This window comes from Adiantum capillus-veneris, chromosome 4 (genome assembly GCF_014529385.1).
Source record: "Adiantum capillus-veneris isolate H3 chromosome 4, ASM1452938v2, whole genome shotgun sequence".
In the NCBI taxonomy this organism is placed as follows: domain Eukaryota; kingdom Viridiplantae; phylum Streptophyta; class Polypodiopsida; order Polypodiales; family Pteridaceae; genus Adiantum; species Adiantum capillus-veneris.
The window spans coordinates 39,380,548-39,396,997 of record NC_140934.1 but is presented as its reverse complement, the minus strand read 5'-3'; positions in this window follow the sequence as shown (position 1 = coordinate 39,396,997).

Below are 16,450 nucleotides of genomic sequence, written 5' to 3'. Positions count from 1 at the left end.
AAACCCATGATATGTCGTAGATGAGGGGTTTACATTCAAGGTCCAACACTTGTCCAAGCTATTATTGGTAGTAGCCTGAGTGGTTTGGTCTCAAGATTCACCACTTTTCCACTCTATGTCATTATATTAAGAATATGTGGGTGTTAAGGTCCACCACTTGTACAACCTATAAGGCTACATCTTAAAGGTTATTCTTTCTTACCACTTGGAGTGACCATGATAGGTTTTACATGGGGGTTTGGTTTCAAGTTCCACCACTTGTCCAAGCTAACTTTATTGAATTATAGAGAAAGGCAAAGGTTCACCACTTGTCTAAGCTAGGCTCCATTGAAACATAGAGAGAAGGATGCTCCATCATTTCTCGAAGCTAACTCTATTGAAACATGGGGGGTTTACGTTCAAGGTCCACCACTTGTCCAGGCTATTACCGCTAGTAGCATGAGTGGTTTTGTCTCAAGATTCACCACTTTATCACTCTATGTCATTATATTAAGGATATCTCGGTGTTAAGGTCCACCACTTGTCCAACCTATAAGGCTATATCTTAAAGGTTATTCTTTCTCAGGACTTGCAGTGACCATGATAGGTTTTACATTGGGGTTTGTGTCATAATAATCAATATCTAATTCTCCTAAATGATTTTCTCATATTAAACTGATCATTTAATGTGGGGAAGTGCCAAGGGAGAAAAAGCTAGAATATTGGTTAAGCTAGCAGACCGGCCACAGTAGGGATCCAAAGGAGGGAAAATAGGGATCCAAAGGGGGGGGCCATCTGCAAAAGAGCCATGTGAAACAATGGGCTAAAAAGACCCTAAGGTTCAGCCCATTAAGACTTCCAAAATTCTAAGGTTCCAAAATTCAAAGGTTGTGTCCAAAGGTCAACCCTAGGGAAAATTGGATGCTTTGTGTGTGCCCTGAAAGTCTTTGCACATCCCTACATGGGAGGGGGCGAGCCCCAAAGGTAGGGGATGAGAGAGAAAGCCACACACACACAGAGGCTCCCTTTACACAAAGGGAATGAGGGACACATGTCAGCTCCCTGGGCCAGATGCCCACAAGGTGTGCCCAATTCCTATTGGAAGACCCTTGAAGTGGACCAATGAGAATTAAGCTAGAGTAAATTTAGTTTAATTAATTTAAAAACATTTAATAAAAGAAACCAATGAGAATTAAGTCTCCTAGAAGACTATTGGGCAGTCTCCCAAAGGGTCCAATGAGCATTCAGAAGCCCCATGGCTTGCCTGATTTCTATTGGCCAGGAGACAAAGGGGTCCAATGAGAGTTTAGTTTAATTATTTAATTACCTAAAGCTCTCACAAAAGGGGAAAGGGGGACACATGTCAGAAGGCTATCACTTATGCTGCTTAATACCTATTGGCTTGACTTGGGGAGGTCCAATGAGGCAAAAGCCAGACCAAATTAGCAGCTAGGGCTCGCCCAAGAGAGAGAGGGGGCTGATTTTTGCTTGGCATTGACACACACACACACTCACACTTGACCATGTGTGAAGGAAGAATACTCTATCTCCTCCCAAGCTTTAATGGAGAGCTCATCACCTACTCCAAGCTTGTGAGATAGAAGCCTACATCAACACTCTCTTGGCATGTGGATGCAAATCCAACCAAGAGCCAAGCTTCAATGCATGCTCATCTCCTCTACCAAGCTAATTACTAAGCTAATCTATGCTAATATGAGTGATTATGTGAGGAGATGTACATCTTTCTCGTAAGATACTCCTTCTTCCTCTCAATCTACTCTCATACCCTGCTAGCTCTCACCATCTTCGAAGGTGTGTGAGGTCTTGGGTCTAAGAACGGGGATAATTCAAGTTGTGTTTGATTAAGTGTTTTGCTTGGTGTATGAAGCTTCCATCTTCATTGCACTAGCTATTCTTGAAGGAACACAAAGAATTGTATTGTACAATGTCTCTCTTGATGGGAGAAACCACAATACAAAGCCTTTTGGAGGGGGGACCGGCTCCATGCAAATCCGGTCCTCAACTGTTGTCAATAGCTTAAATTCTCTCTCTTTTGAAAGTATTGTCGATGTTATCTAACTAGGTGTTATGCTTTTTGTTGTTCTCTCCACCCAAGCACTCTTGTAATTCTCATTAGGAATCTATTCTAATGAAATGCCCACTATGTTCATGCTAATTTCCGCTACACATAAGTTATTAGGCCATTAAATGTTACATTGGTATTAGAGCTCAAGGTTTCTCTTTTCTTGCTTAAGAAGGGAGGTCCTCAAGCTAGCTACAAATGGTTGGTATTATTAATTGCCTATGAGTAAGTAGAATAGGGATTTTTCAGCCTTGCAGTGCGCCTGCCTTTGTGCAGTTAATGGGGCATCACCGTTGAGAGCTATGGTCTTAATAGTGGAGTCCTACGGGGCTTGCCTACGGCTTAACCACTATTGAGCTATTAGAAGCTTGACAGGAGCCGGTGCTGTTTTGGTGTCGAAAGACCCTCTCTTCTATTCCTTGCAATTAATGGTATTCGACCCGCGGGTACAGTAGCTTGAGTGCTTTTTCTAAAGGGGTAAAGAGGAGTAGCAACTAGGGCTTGAAGTGCCAAAGTATACCTAAAAAGTTTACACCTAAAAATTGTTAGAATGGCTGACAATAGTAAAGAGAGTGAAATTAATGTTGATAACTTTGATTTTGCTCATGAGCAAGCTACTAATGATGCCTCAATGCTTATTAACTATCTTGTTTCTAGGCTTCAACAAGCCATGGGCAATCCATCTCTCCAAAGTGAAGTGCAACGGCAGCTCCGTGCTCACGGGATTCTCCAAGCTCATCACCATGACGAGAGAACACCTAGGAAGCCTCCTTGGGAGGCTACCAAAAGAGGTCTCTCTCCGATTCGGGAAGAAGAAGAGAATCCATATGAAGGGCTCAAGAATTTACTTCTTGATGATGCATCTCCTTCCCAAAGGAGAACTCAAGAGCCTCCACCGAAGGAACGAGAAAGAAGCGAGTCTCCCGCCACATCGGCGGAGATGGCTCCACGAAGACGGTGGGCTAAACGCTCTCCATCACCACCAAAGCGGAGAAGACCATCATACTCTTCTCCACGTCATAATTCAAAGAGGGATGATAAAAAGCAAGAGAAGAAAAAGGTGAGAAAGAGGACACCCTCTTCTCCATCTTCTTCATCCTCTTCCTCTTATGAAAGCTATGGTGAAGACAACAAAGATCAAGACAAGAAAAAGGCGAGAAAGAGGTCACCCTCTTCTCCACCTTCTTCAAATTCTTCACCTTCTGAAGAAAGTGATGGTGCAACTTTTGAACCATAAAAAAGAAGAGGCCATAGGAAATCCTATGCCGCATGGAAGAGGTCGTCCAAGCTGAAGAAATTCAAAGAGGGAGGGAAGAGCATCTCTTTCCTTACCTATGATGGCACCTTCGGTGCTACGGACAAAGTCTTGGCCTTTATCCAGCAATTCGATGCGGCGTTTGGAGATAAGCGCTTCACGGAGTCCTCTAAGCTACGCCATGTAGCTATGCACTTTCAAAAGTCCGCCAGACAATGGTGGTCTAGCCTACGAGCCAACGGTGAAGCTCCACGAACATGGAAGGCTTTAAGAGCTTCCATTATGAAGCAGTTTTTGGCCACGGATGCCAAAGACAAAGTACTCACCGAATGGCGAAGCTTAAAGCTCTCTCCCAATGAATCCATCCACAAATATGTAGACAAGTTTTGGGACCTACAACTCAAAGACACTGTCTTCAAAAAGTTGGATTTTGGAGAGCAAAAGCAACAATTTTGTGCGGGCTTAACCGAAGAAATGGCGGAGTATGTCAACTCCCAAAGGCCACGTACCATATCGGCGGTAATACACCATACTATGGTGGCCTCTCGAATCAATTTCCAAATGGGGGGTAAAAGAAATAATAAGCCCCCGGAAAACAAGGGTTCCAATGAGCCTAAGGGGAAGGAAAATGTCCAAAAGTCTCCTAAGGGCAATTCCAGCAAAGCTAAAGAGAAGGGAGTTTACAAAGGAAAGAATAAACTCTCTCCTGAAGAGCTTGAGCGTTATCGTAAGGATAACTGGCGTTTCAAGTGCGGCAAACAAGGGCATGCGTACCGCGCTTGTCCCCAAAAGAACAACCGCCAAGATCCTCCTAGAGCTTCTTTGGTTGAAATCCAAGAGGAGGAGATTCACCAAACTCACCACAAAGGATCTCCTCTATGCCATGCTTGGGGAAAGGTAAGAGAACATGATGCTTTTATTCTCTTTGACCCTGGTTCTACTCACAATTTCATATCTATGGAGTTAGCCACCAAGCTAGGCATACAATCCTACGAGATGGGAGATATCCTACCCGCAGACAGTGCCTTCAAGGGGCAAGAAGCTTCAGTCACTCCCTTAATCGGGAAATTGAGGCTTCATGTCCAAGGCTATGTGGACAAAGAGGACTTCTTTATCTCTCCTCTCAAGCATGAGGATGTAATCCTAGGGGCACCATGGTTTGACCGCCTGGCTGCCGATGTTAAATTTCCTGAAAGGAGAATCTCCTTTAAGTTCAGGGAAAAAGACATGTATATAGATGCTACGGAGATGGGTAACACCATCCCCATTGTACATACACCAGCTTTCAACAAGTCAATAAAGAGCTCTATTTCCGTGTACATGATTTTTGTTAAAGATTCTCAAAATGAACCTAATGCTTTAGCAAAAGAAAATAAAAGCAACCAAAAGGAATTAGAGTTATCCAATTTTCTCAAGGGGTTTCAAGATGTTTTTATTGACGACATCCCTTGTGAGCTACCTCCTAAACGAGGTAATGACGACCATGCAATTGAACTTCTTCCAGGAAGTTCACCGCCTAACAAACCTCCTTATAGAGTTTCTCAAGCTCAACAAGAGGAGATTATGCGGCAAGTGCATGAGTTAGTTGAGAAGGGCATGGTTAGGCCTAGCTCATCTCCATTTTGCTCACCTGTGCTATTAGTGCAAAAGAAAGACGGCACATATTGTATGTGTGTTGACTATAGAGCACTAAATAAGATCACTATCAAGAATAGGTTTCCCGTTCCACGGGTAGAAGACCTATTTGATAAGCTACAAGGATCGACCTACTTCAGTAGGATTGACCTAAAAAGTGGCTATCATCAAATAAGGATAGTTGATCAAGACATTGTAAAGACCGCATTTCGTACTACATTTGGTCTTTACGAATACATTGTCATTCCTTTTGGCTTGACCAATGCACCAGCCACATTCAACCGCTTGATGGAGAAGCTGTTCAGGCCTCATCGAACCTTCACTGGAGTGTTCTTTGATGATATTATCATCTACTCTAATTCATTGGAGGAACACAAGCAACACCTCCAGGTAATATTTCAAGTTTTAAGAGAGAATAAACTTTATGTTAATCAAAAGAAAAGTGAATTTTTCTTGCAAGAGATTCAGTATTTAGGTCACATTATCTCTCAAGATGGCATCCAAATGGATCCATCCAAGTTAGAGGTAATAAAAGGATGGCCTAAACCAAGGAATCTTCATGAACTAAGAAGCTTTATAGGTATGTGTGCATACTATAGACGCTTCATAGAAAAGTTCTCGCAAATTGCGGGACCATTACATGACCTAACAAAGAAAAGTGTTAGGTATACATGGTCTGCTAAGGAGAACAATGCTTTCAAAAAGCTTAAAGAAAAGCTTATCTCTCAACCTGTGCTTACACTACCGGATCTCTCAAAACCATTTGAGGTCCAATGTGATGCTTGTGGTGATTGCCTTGGGGCTGTTTTGCTCCAAGAAGGGCACGCCATAGGCTATGAGAGTCGAAGGCTCGACCTTGTTGAGCAAGCTCTAGGCATATACCAAAAAGAACTCCTTGCAGTTCTACATGCCTTAGACTCATGGAATCACTATTTATTGGGGACTCCTTTCATTCTGCAAACGGATCACCAAAGTCTTAAGTACTTCATGATGCAGACCAAGCTCTCCGACAAACAAATGAGGTGGGCAAATTTCCTTTCGCAATTTCATTTTCATATTGCTCACATTGCTGGCAAGCATAATCAAGTAGCCGATGCACTCTCAAGACGACCGAGAGTGAATGCGGTTTCCATAGCAACTCACAATGATCTATCTTCAATGATAGATGAGTATGCTATTGATCCCGATTTTAGAGATGTGATTTCAGCCCTTGCATTAGGGAAGAAAGAAGAACCATTTACTTTACAAGATGGTTATCTTCTCTATGGCAATAGACTATGCGTTACTAACTCATTACGTGAGAAAGTAATGTATGAATCTCATGCTCCCCCATATGCGGGGCATAGAGGGATTCAGTCTACCTTAAAGGGAATTGAAACATATTTCTATTGGCCTACCATGAAAGTGAACATACAAGAGTATGTTTCCAAATGTGTGGTATGTCAAAAGACAAAATTTGATAGAGGGAAGCAACCTGGATTGCTTCAACCCTTGCCAATCCCTAATTCACCTTGGGAGAGCATATCCATGGATTTTATCTTTGGATTGCCTAAGTCTATCCATGGGAATACGGGGATATGGACGATAGTAGACAGGTTCAGTAAACAAGCTCATTTTATACCTGTCAAAAAGACTATCAAAGCCCATCAAATGGCAACCCTCTTCATTTCACAAATTTTCAAGTACCATGGCTTGCCAATGTCCATAGTGTCGGATAGAGATCCTAGAATGACCAGTAATTTCTGGAAGGGTCTCTTTGAGAATTTAGGAACAAGGCTAAACTTCTCTTCGGCCTATCATCCACAAACTGATGGCCAAAGTGAAATAGCTAACCTAACCATTCTTGATCTACTAAAAGCTTATGTAACGGAAGTGGATCAAAGATCCCAATGGGAGAAGTACTTACCCTTAGTAGAGTATGCTTACAATAACACTGTACATACTTCCACAGGAAAAGCATCTTTCGAGGTAATTGAGGGAAGACCAAAAAGTCCCTTGCTACTTAAGGTACATGGGAAGATCTTCGCTGCAGATGAGTATAGCCGAGACCTACAAGAATCTTTCCAAAAGATTAAGGATGCTATCTGTATCTCACAGCAAAGGCAAAAGGCTGTTGCTGACAAGCACAGAAGAGCCCAAGCCTTTAAAGAAAACGATTGGTTCTTGTTAAAGTTTCCCAAGGCTCGATTAAGGCACACGACGGGCAAGAATCCTACTGGCCACCAAAAGTACTATGCTAAACTAGGAAAAAGGTACTATGGTCCCTTTCAGATTCTTAGGCCAATCAATGACATGGCCTATCAACTTAAGTTGCCCAATCATTGGCTCATACACAATGCTTTTCATGTGAGCCTATTAAAGCCTTACAAAGGAGAGCCACCTCAAGAACCAACTATTGAAGACCCACCGGAGATCGAGGACCAAGAGGAGGTGCTGCAGCCCGAGTCCATTCTCCGACATGAAGACAAGGTATTAAGAGGCGGTAAGATTATCCGACGATATCTTATTAAGTTTAAGAATTATCCCTTCGAAGATGCTAGATGGATGCAAGGCATACAATTAAAGGATAACCTAAACCTTGTCAATGCTTACAATGCTTCCCAAGAGTAAGCAAATGTACAAAATGTTAAAAATGAACAAAATTTTTGTCTTATAAGACTCTCTTTTTCTTTATTTGTGCACAAAAATGAAGTAGTATGCATGCTTAGATCAAGTTTGCGGAGACGACGTCTCCCAAACACCAAGTAGAGCTTGTCACTCTACTATGGAAGACTGATAGGACTAATGTGCAGACATGCTTGCGGCAGCCTCAGGCTCTCAAGCGCCAAATGGACTAGTCATCCATTATGGAATGATGTCGTAGGGTAACATAGGGATCCTCTACCCGCTAAGAAAAGGACTCATGAATATGCTTTATCTTCTCTACACCATAGTCAAGGACGACTATGATTTCAAGAGAGAGGTAATGTCATAATAATAAATATCTATTTCTCCTAAATGATTTTCTCATATTAAACTGATCATTTAATGTGGGGAAGTGCCAAGGGAGAAAAAGCTAGAATATTGGTTAAGCTAGCAGACCGGCCACAGTAGGGATCCAAAGGAGGGAAAATAGGGATCCAAAGGGGGGGGGGCCATCGGCAAAAGAGCCATGTGAAACAATGGGCTAAAAAGACCCTAAGGTTCAGCCCATTAAGACTTCCAAAATTCTAAGGTTCCAAAATTCAAAGGTTGTGTCCAAAGGTCAACCCTAGGGAAAATTGGATGCTTTGTGTGTGCCCTGAAAGTCTTTGCACATCCCTACATGGGAGGGGGCGAGCCCCAAAGGTAGGGGATGAGAGAGAAATCCACACACACACACACAGAGGCTCCCTTTACACAAAGGAAATGAGGGACACATGTCAGCTCCCTAGGCCAGATGCCCACAAGGTGTGTCCAATTCCTATTGGAAGACCCTTGAAGTGGACCAATGAGAATTAAGCTAGAGTAAATTTAGTTTAATTAATTTAAAAACATTTAATAAAAGAAACCAATGAGAATTAAGTCTCCTAGAAGACTATTGGGCAGTCTCCCAAAGGGTCCAATGAGCATTCAGAAGCCCCATGGCTTGCCTGATTTCTATTGGCTAGGAGACAAAGGGGTCCAATGAGAGTTTAGTTTAATTATTTAATTACCTAAAGCTCTCACAAAAGGGGAAAGGGGGACACATGTCAGAAGGCTATCACTTATGCTGCTTAATACCTATTGGCTTGACTTGGGGAGGTCCAATGAGGCAAAAGCCAGACCAAATTAGCAGCTAGGGCTCGCCCAAGAGAGAGAGGGGGCTGATTTTTGCTTGGCATTGACACACACACACACACTCACACTTGACCATGTGTGAAGGAAGAATACTCTATCTCCTCCCAAGCTTTAATGGAGAGCTCATCACCTACTCCAAGCTTGTGAGATAGAAGCCTACATCAACACTCTCTTGGCATGTGGATGCAAATCCAACCAAGAGCCAAGCTTCAATGCATGCTCATCTCCTCTACCAAGCTAATTACTAAGCTAAGCTATGCTAATATGAGTGATTATGTGAGGAGATGTACATCTTTCTCGTAAGATACTCCTTCTTCCTCTCAATCTACTCTCATACCCTGCTAGCTCTCACCATCTTCGAAGGTGTGTGAGGTCTTGGGTCTGAGAACGGGGATAATTCAAGTTGTGTTTGATTAAGTGTTTTGCTTGGTGTATGAAGCTTCCATCTTCACTGCACTAGCTAGTCTTGAAGGAACACAAAGAATTGTATTGTACAATGTCTCTCTTGATGGGAGAAACCATAATACAAAGCCTGTTGGAGGGGGGACCGGCTCCATGAAAATCCGGTCCTCAACTGTTGTCAATAGCTTAAATTCTCTCTCTTTTGAAAGTATTGCCGATGCTATCTAACTAGGTGTTATGCTTTTTGTTGTTCTCTCCACCCAAGCACTCTTGTAATTCTCATTAGGAATCTATTCTAATGAAATGCCCACTATGTTCATGCTAATTTCCGCTACACATAAGTTATTAGGCCATTAAATGTTACAGTTTGGTTCCAAGGTCCACCACTTGTCCAAGCTAACTCTATTGAAACATAGAGAGAAGCAAAGGTCCACCACTTGTGCAAGCTAGGGTCCATTGAAACATGGAGAGAAGGATGCTCCACCATTTGTCCAAGATAGGCTCCATTGAAACATGAAGAGAAGCAAGGTGCACCATGTCTCCAAGCTGCTAGGCTCTATCTAAATACCTTAAACCCACGATATTTCGTAGATGGGGGGTTTACATTCAAGGTCCACCACTTGTCCAACCTATTATCGCTAGTAGCATGAGTAGTTTGCTCTCAAGACTCACCACTTTTCCACTCTATGCCATTATATTAAGAATATCTGGGTGTTAAGGTCCACCACTTGTCCAACCTATAAGGATATATCATTAAGGTTATTCTTTCTCACCACTTGGAGTGAACATGATAGGTTTTACATGGGGGTTTGGTTCCAAGGTCCACCACTTGTCCAAGCTAACTCTATTGAAACATAGAAAGAAACAAAGGTCCACTACTTGTCCAAGCTAGGCTCCATTGAAAGATGGAGAGAACGATGCTCCACCATTTGTCGAAGCTAAGTCTATTGAAACATGGGGGGTTTACGTTCAAGTTCCACCACTTGTCCAAGCTATTATCGCTCGTAGCATGAGTGGTTTTGTCTCAAAATTCACCACTTTTTCACTCTATGTCATTATATTAAGAATATTTGGGTGTTAAGGTCCACCACTTGTCCAACCTATAAGGCTATATTTTAAAGGTTATTCTTTCTCACCACTTGGAGTGAGCATGATAGGTTTTACATGGGGGTTTGAGTTCCAAGGTCCACCACTTGTCCAAGCAAACTCTATTGAATCATAGAGAGACGCAAAGGTCCACCACTTGTCCAAGCTAGGGTCCATTGAAACATGGAGAGAAGGATGCTCCACCATTTGTCCAAGATAGGCTCCATCGAAAAATGAAGAGAAGCAAGCTGCACCATGTCTCCAAGATGCTAGGCTTCATCGAAATACCTTAAACCCAGGATATTTTGTACATGGGGGGTTTACATTCAAGGGACGATACTTGTCCAAGCTATTATCGCTAGTAGCATGAGTGGCTTTGTCTCAAGATTCACCACTTTTCCACTCTATGTCATTATATTAAGAATATGTGGGTGTTAAGGTCCACCACTTGTCCAACCTATAAGTCTATATCTTAAAGGTTATTCTTTCTTACCACTTGGAGTAACCATGATAGGTTTTACATGGTGGTTTGGTTCCAAGCTCCACCACTTGTCCAAGCTAACTCTATTGAAAGAGAGAGAGAAGCAAAGGTCCACCACTTGTCCAAGCTAGGCTCCATTGAAACATGGAGAGAAGGATGCTCCACCATTTGTCCAAGATAGGCTGCATTGAAACATGACAAGAAGCAAGCTTCACCATGTCTCCAAGACGCTAGGCTCCATCGAAAAACATTAAACTCACGATATGTCGTAGATGAGGGGTTTACATTCAAGGTCCAACACTTGTCCAAGCTATTATTGGTAGTAGCATGAGTGGTTTGGTCTCAAGATTCACCACTTTTCCACTCTATGTCATTATATTAAGAATATGTGGGTGTTAAGGTCCACCACTTGTCCAACCTATAAGGCTACATCTTAAAGGTTATTCTTTCTTACCACTTGGAGTGACCATGATAGGTTTAACATGGGGGTTTGGTTCCAAGGTCCACCACTTGTCCAAGCTAACTCTATTGAAACATAGAGAGAAACAAAGGTCCACCACTTGTCCAAGCTAGGGTCCATTGAAACATGGAGAGAACGATGGTCCACCATTTGTTCAAGATAGGCTCCATTGAAACATGACGAGAAGCAAGCTGCACCATGTCTCCAAGATGCTAGGCTCCATCGACATACATTCAACCCACGATATTTCGTAGATGAGGGGTTTACATTCAAGGTTCACCACTTGTCCAAGCTATTATTGCTAGTAGCCGGAGTGGTTTGGTCTCAAGATTCACCACTTTTATTAAGAATATGTGGGTGCTAAGGTCCACCACTTGTCCAACCTATAAGGCTACATCTTAAAGGTTATTCTTTCTCACGACTTGGAGTGACCATGATAGGTTTTACATGGGGGTTTGGATACAAGGTCCACCACTTGTCCAAGCTAACTATATTGAAACATAGAGAGAAACAAAGGTCCACGACTTGTCCAAGCTAGGGTCCATTGAAACATGGAGAGAAGGATGCTCCACCATTTGTCCAACATAGGCTCCATTGAAACATGACGAGAAGCAAGCTACACCATGTCTCCAAGATGGTACGCTCCATCGAAATACATTAAACCCATGATATTTCATAGATGAGGGGTTTACATTCAAGGTCCACCACTTGTCTAAGCTATTACTGCTAGTAGGCTGAGTGGTTTGGTCTCAAGATTCACCACTTTGATTAAGAATATGTGGGTGTTAAGGGCCACCACTTGTCCAACCTATAAGGCTACATCTTAAAGGTTATTCTTTCTTCCCACTTGGAGTGACCATGATAGGTTTTACATGGGGGTTTGGTTCCAAGTTCCACCACTTGTCCAAGCTAGGCTCCATTGAAACATGGAGAGAACGATGCTCCACCATTTGTCAAAGCTAAGTCTATTGAAACATGGGGGGTTTACGTTCAAGGTCCACCAGTTGTCCAAGCTATTATCGCTAGTAGCATGAGTGGTTTTATCTCAAGATTCACCACTTTTTCACTCTATGTCATTATATTAAGAATATTTGGGTATTAAGGTCCACACTTGTCCAACCTATAAGGCTATATCTTAAAGGTTATTCTTTCTCACCACTTGGAGTGACCATGATAGGTTTTACATGAGGGTTTGGTTCCAACGTCCACCACTTGTCCAAGCTAACTCTATTGAATCACAGAGATCAGCAAAGGTCCACCACTTGTCCAAGCTAGGGTCCATTGAAACATGGAGAGAAGGATGCTCCACTATTTGTCCAAGATAGACTCCATTGAAACATGAAGAGAAGCAAGCTGCACCATGTCTCCAAGATGCTAGGCTTCATCGAAATACCTTAAACCCACGATATTTTGTACATGGGGGGTTTACATTCAAGTACCACCACTTTTCCAAGCTATTATCGCTAGTAGCATGAGAGGTTTTGTCTCAAGATTCACCACTTTTTCACTCTATGTCATTATATTAAGAATATGTGGGTGTTAAGGTCCACCACTTGTCCAACCTATAAGTCTATATCGTAAAGGTTATTCTCTCTTACCACTTGGAATGACCATGATAGGTTTTACATGGGGATTTGGTTCCAAGGTCCACCACTTGTCCAAGCGAACTCTATTGAAACAGAGAGAGAAGCAGAGGTTCACCACTTGTCCAAGCTAGGCTCCATTGAAACATGGAGAGAACGATGCTCCACCGTTTGTCCAAGATAGGTTCCATTGAAACATGACGAGAAGCAAGCTGCACCATGTCTCCAAGATGCTACGCTCCATCGGAAAACATTAAACCCACGATATGTCGTAGATGAGGGGTTTAAATTCAAGGTCCAACACTTGTCCAAGCTATTATTGGTAGTAGCTTGAGTGGTTTGTTCTCAAGATTCACCACTTTTCCAGTCTATGCCATTATATTAAGAATATCTGGGTGTTAAGGACCACCACTTGTCCAACCTATAAGGATATATCATTAAGGTTATTCTTTCTCACCACTTGGAATGACCATGATAGGTTTTACATGGGGGTTTGGTTCCAAGGTCCACCACTTGTCCAAGCTAACTCTATTGAAACATAGAGAGAAATAAACGTCCACCACTTGTCCAAGCTAGGCTCCATTGAAACATGGAGAGAACGATGCTCCACCATTTGTCGAAGCTAAGTCTATTGAAACATGGGGGGTTTACGTTCAAGGTCCACCAGTTGTCCAAGCTATTATCGCTAGTAGCATGAGTGGTTTTGTCTCAAGATTCACCACTTTTTCACTCTATGTCATTATATTAAGAATATTTGGGTGTTAAGGTCCACCACTTGTCCAGCCTATAAGGCTATATCTTAAAGGTTATTCTTTCTCACCACTTGGAGTGACCATGATAGGTTTTACATGGGGGTTTGGTTCCAAGGTCCACCACTTGAATCATAGAGAAAAGCAAAGGTCCACCACTTGTCCAAGCTAGGCTCCATTGAAACATGGAGAGAAAGATGCTCCACCATTTGTCCAAGATAGGCTCCATTGAAACATGAAGAGAAGCAAGGTGCACCATGTTTCCAAGATGCTAGGCTCCATCAAAATACCTTAAACCCACAATATTTCGTAGATGGGGGGATTACTTTCAAGGTCCACCACTTGTCCAAGCTATTATTGCTAGTAGCATGGTTTGGTCTCAAGATTCACCAGCTTTCCACTCTATGTAATTACATTAAGAATATCTTGGTGTTAAGGTCCACCACTTGTCCAACCTATAAGGCTATATCTTAAATGATATTTTTTCTCACCACTTGGAATGTGCATGATATGTTTTACATGGGGTTTTGCTCCAAGGTCCACCACTTGTCCAAGCTAGATCTATTACATATATATTATACATACAATATTCAACTAGATTCCCTACCTATCATGTCCAGTAGCATGGATGCTGTAGCTTTAAGGTCCACCACTTGTCCAACCTATACTCTCTTATGTAAGGGAGATCTCGCTATAAATTCAAAACCTTCCCGCCTAAATTTAAAATTCAAAATCTGATTGCCTAAATTTAAAATATCCCTCCCAAATTTTAAATATCCCGCCTAAATTTTAAAATATCCCGCCCAAATTTTAAAATTTAAACTTTTTTATAAAACTTTAAATTTTACCACTTAAATTTAAAATATTCCACGCGAAATTGATTTTAAATTCAAGTTTACCACAAAAAGATATCATTATACCACCTAAATTCAAATATGCAAATCTCAAATCATTATATTGTACATAAATTCAAGCAAATTCAAATTAACAAGCCTAAACTGATATTAGTTTGCATAGATATGAATTTATCACACCTAAATTATGTCACCATGTTAGAGAGAGTGGTTAGAGAATTTGAACAAGGTCCACCACTTGTCCAACCTAGATACCAAGAAGGATTGAGTGTACAAGGTATTGTTTGGAGGTCCTTATAGTCCACTGGTCTCAAGGTCCACCACTTGTGGTAAGGGTCACCAAAAAGTGTATATATTCATCCAAAGAAATACACGTATTTTTGGTCTACATGTCCTAGTTTCAATCATTTATGTCCATTAGGTGTATCACTAAACAACACTACTATTTTTGAGAAACAGAAGTTACAATCATATCTACAAATGGATTAGAGGAAAATCAGCTCAGCATACATCCAGAACTCGCTACAAGAATCGACTTTAACAGATCACGCAAGTAAGTCTTCCATTCAAGTTTACTAGTATTACAATGTGTTAGTTATTTGTGATATTTATGTATGTATATATACTATGTGTGCATATCGTAATTAAGTGTAATTGTGTATCTGCATTATGTATGAGTATTACAATGAAATAACACAAATATACATACATACACATAGATAACACAGACGCACACATACATGAGCATGTATTTTCAAGAGAGAGATAGCAAGATACAGAGATAGATAGATAAAGAGAGAGAGAGAGAGAGAGAGAGAGAGAGAAATACCTGTTTTCTAGAGAGAGGAGTGAGAAAGATAATAGATTTCACTGTGTTTATGTATGTGGAAGAGAGGAAGACGATGTATCGGAATATGTGCACGTATTTTCAAGAGAGAGACAACAAGATAACAGATTTCACTGTGGTTATGTATGTGGAAGTGAGGAAGACGATGTGTGGGAATATGTGCATGTATTTTCAAGAGAGAGACAACAAGATAACAGATTTCACTGTGGTTATGTATGTGGAAGAGAGGAAGACGATGTGTAGGAATATGTGTATGTGTGCGGGGATATTTTTAAACTACGTATCTCTGTCTTTTGACGAGAGAGTGTGTGTGCAAGAAGAGTTACAGAGAACCATCTTCTCTATATGGAGAAAGACAGAGAGTGTGAGAGAGAGAAATACCTGTTTTTTCTCTATTCGTGAGGTGTGAAGAAGCTATGCCCGATCCTGCCCTTCTGGAAAGCGTTGCGTACACTGCTGTTTCTTTATCTTGTGCGCGAAATTTCAATCCTGTGCGCTCCACCTGTTTGTTGTGTACGATGCCGAGCTTGCTCCTCTACGTGTGCGATACTCCAACTGTGTGCGATCCGTGTGCGCTTTCTGTGTGTTTGCTGCTCGCCTGCTTTCTCTGTGTGCGTTGCTCGTGCGCTCTCTGTGCCTAATCTTGATAGGGTTTATTAGAATGCCACGTATGCTACAAGTCCATGTTTTATCATAGGATAAAAAAAAAAAAATCAATATAAAAAATTAACCAATTCACACAGCCAAAATGAAAGAAATCATGGTTGAAAATATGCAAAACATGTGTAACTCTATACTATGAATTCACTTTAAAAAAAAAAAATCTTTGGGCAGTCGCGCCGGGAGGCGACAAGGGGCTGCCGCCCCTTGACCCCGCCCGGAACAATATCCCAAAATCAGCCTCCCAAGCCCCGCCATCGAGAGCGCTATATTCCACATCCCCATCAAGAGCGCTACCCCCAAACCTCACGTGGAAGCGCTGCCTTGTCACCCCATTGTGGCATTGCCCTAAGACCCCGCATCTGGAGTGCTAAATGGGAACATTCTTCATTAGTGAAATTTTGAACATAAATTATATTTAGCATATACTTAAATATAATACAAATATTAACATATTAACTATACTACTAATTTACTATAGTAGTTCTAGATTATGTCCCATACTATATTTAAGGTGCCAAAGGTTTGGCCTTATGGTCCTAGATTTAGCCAAGTGGTCAACACATATAGGACCAAGT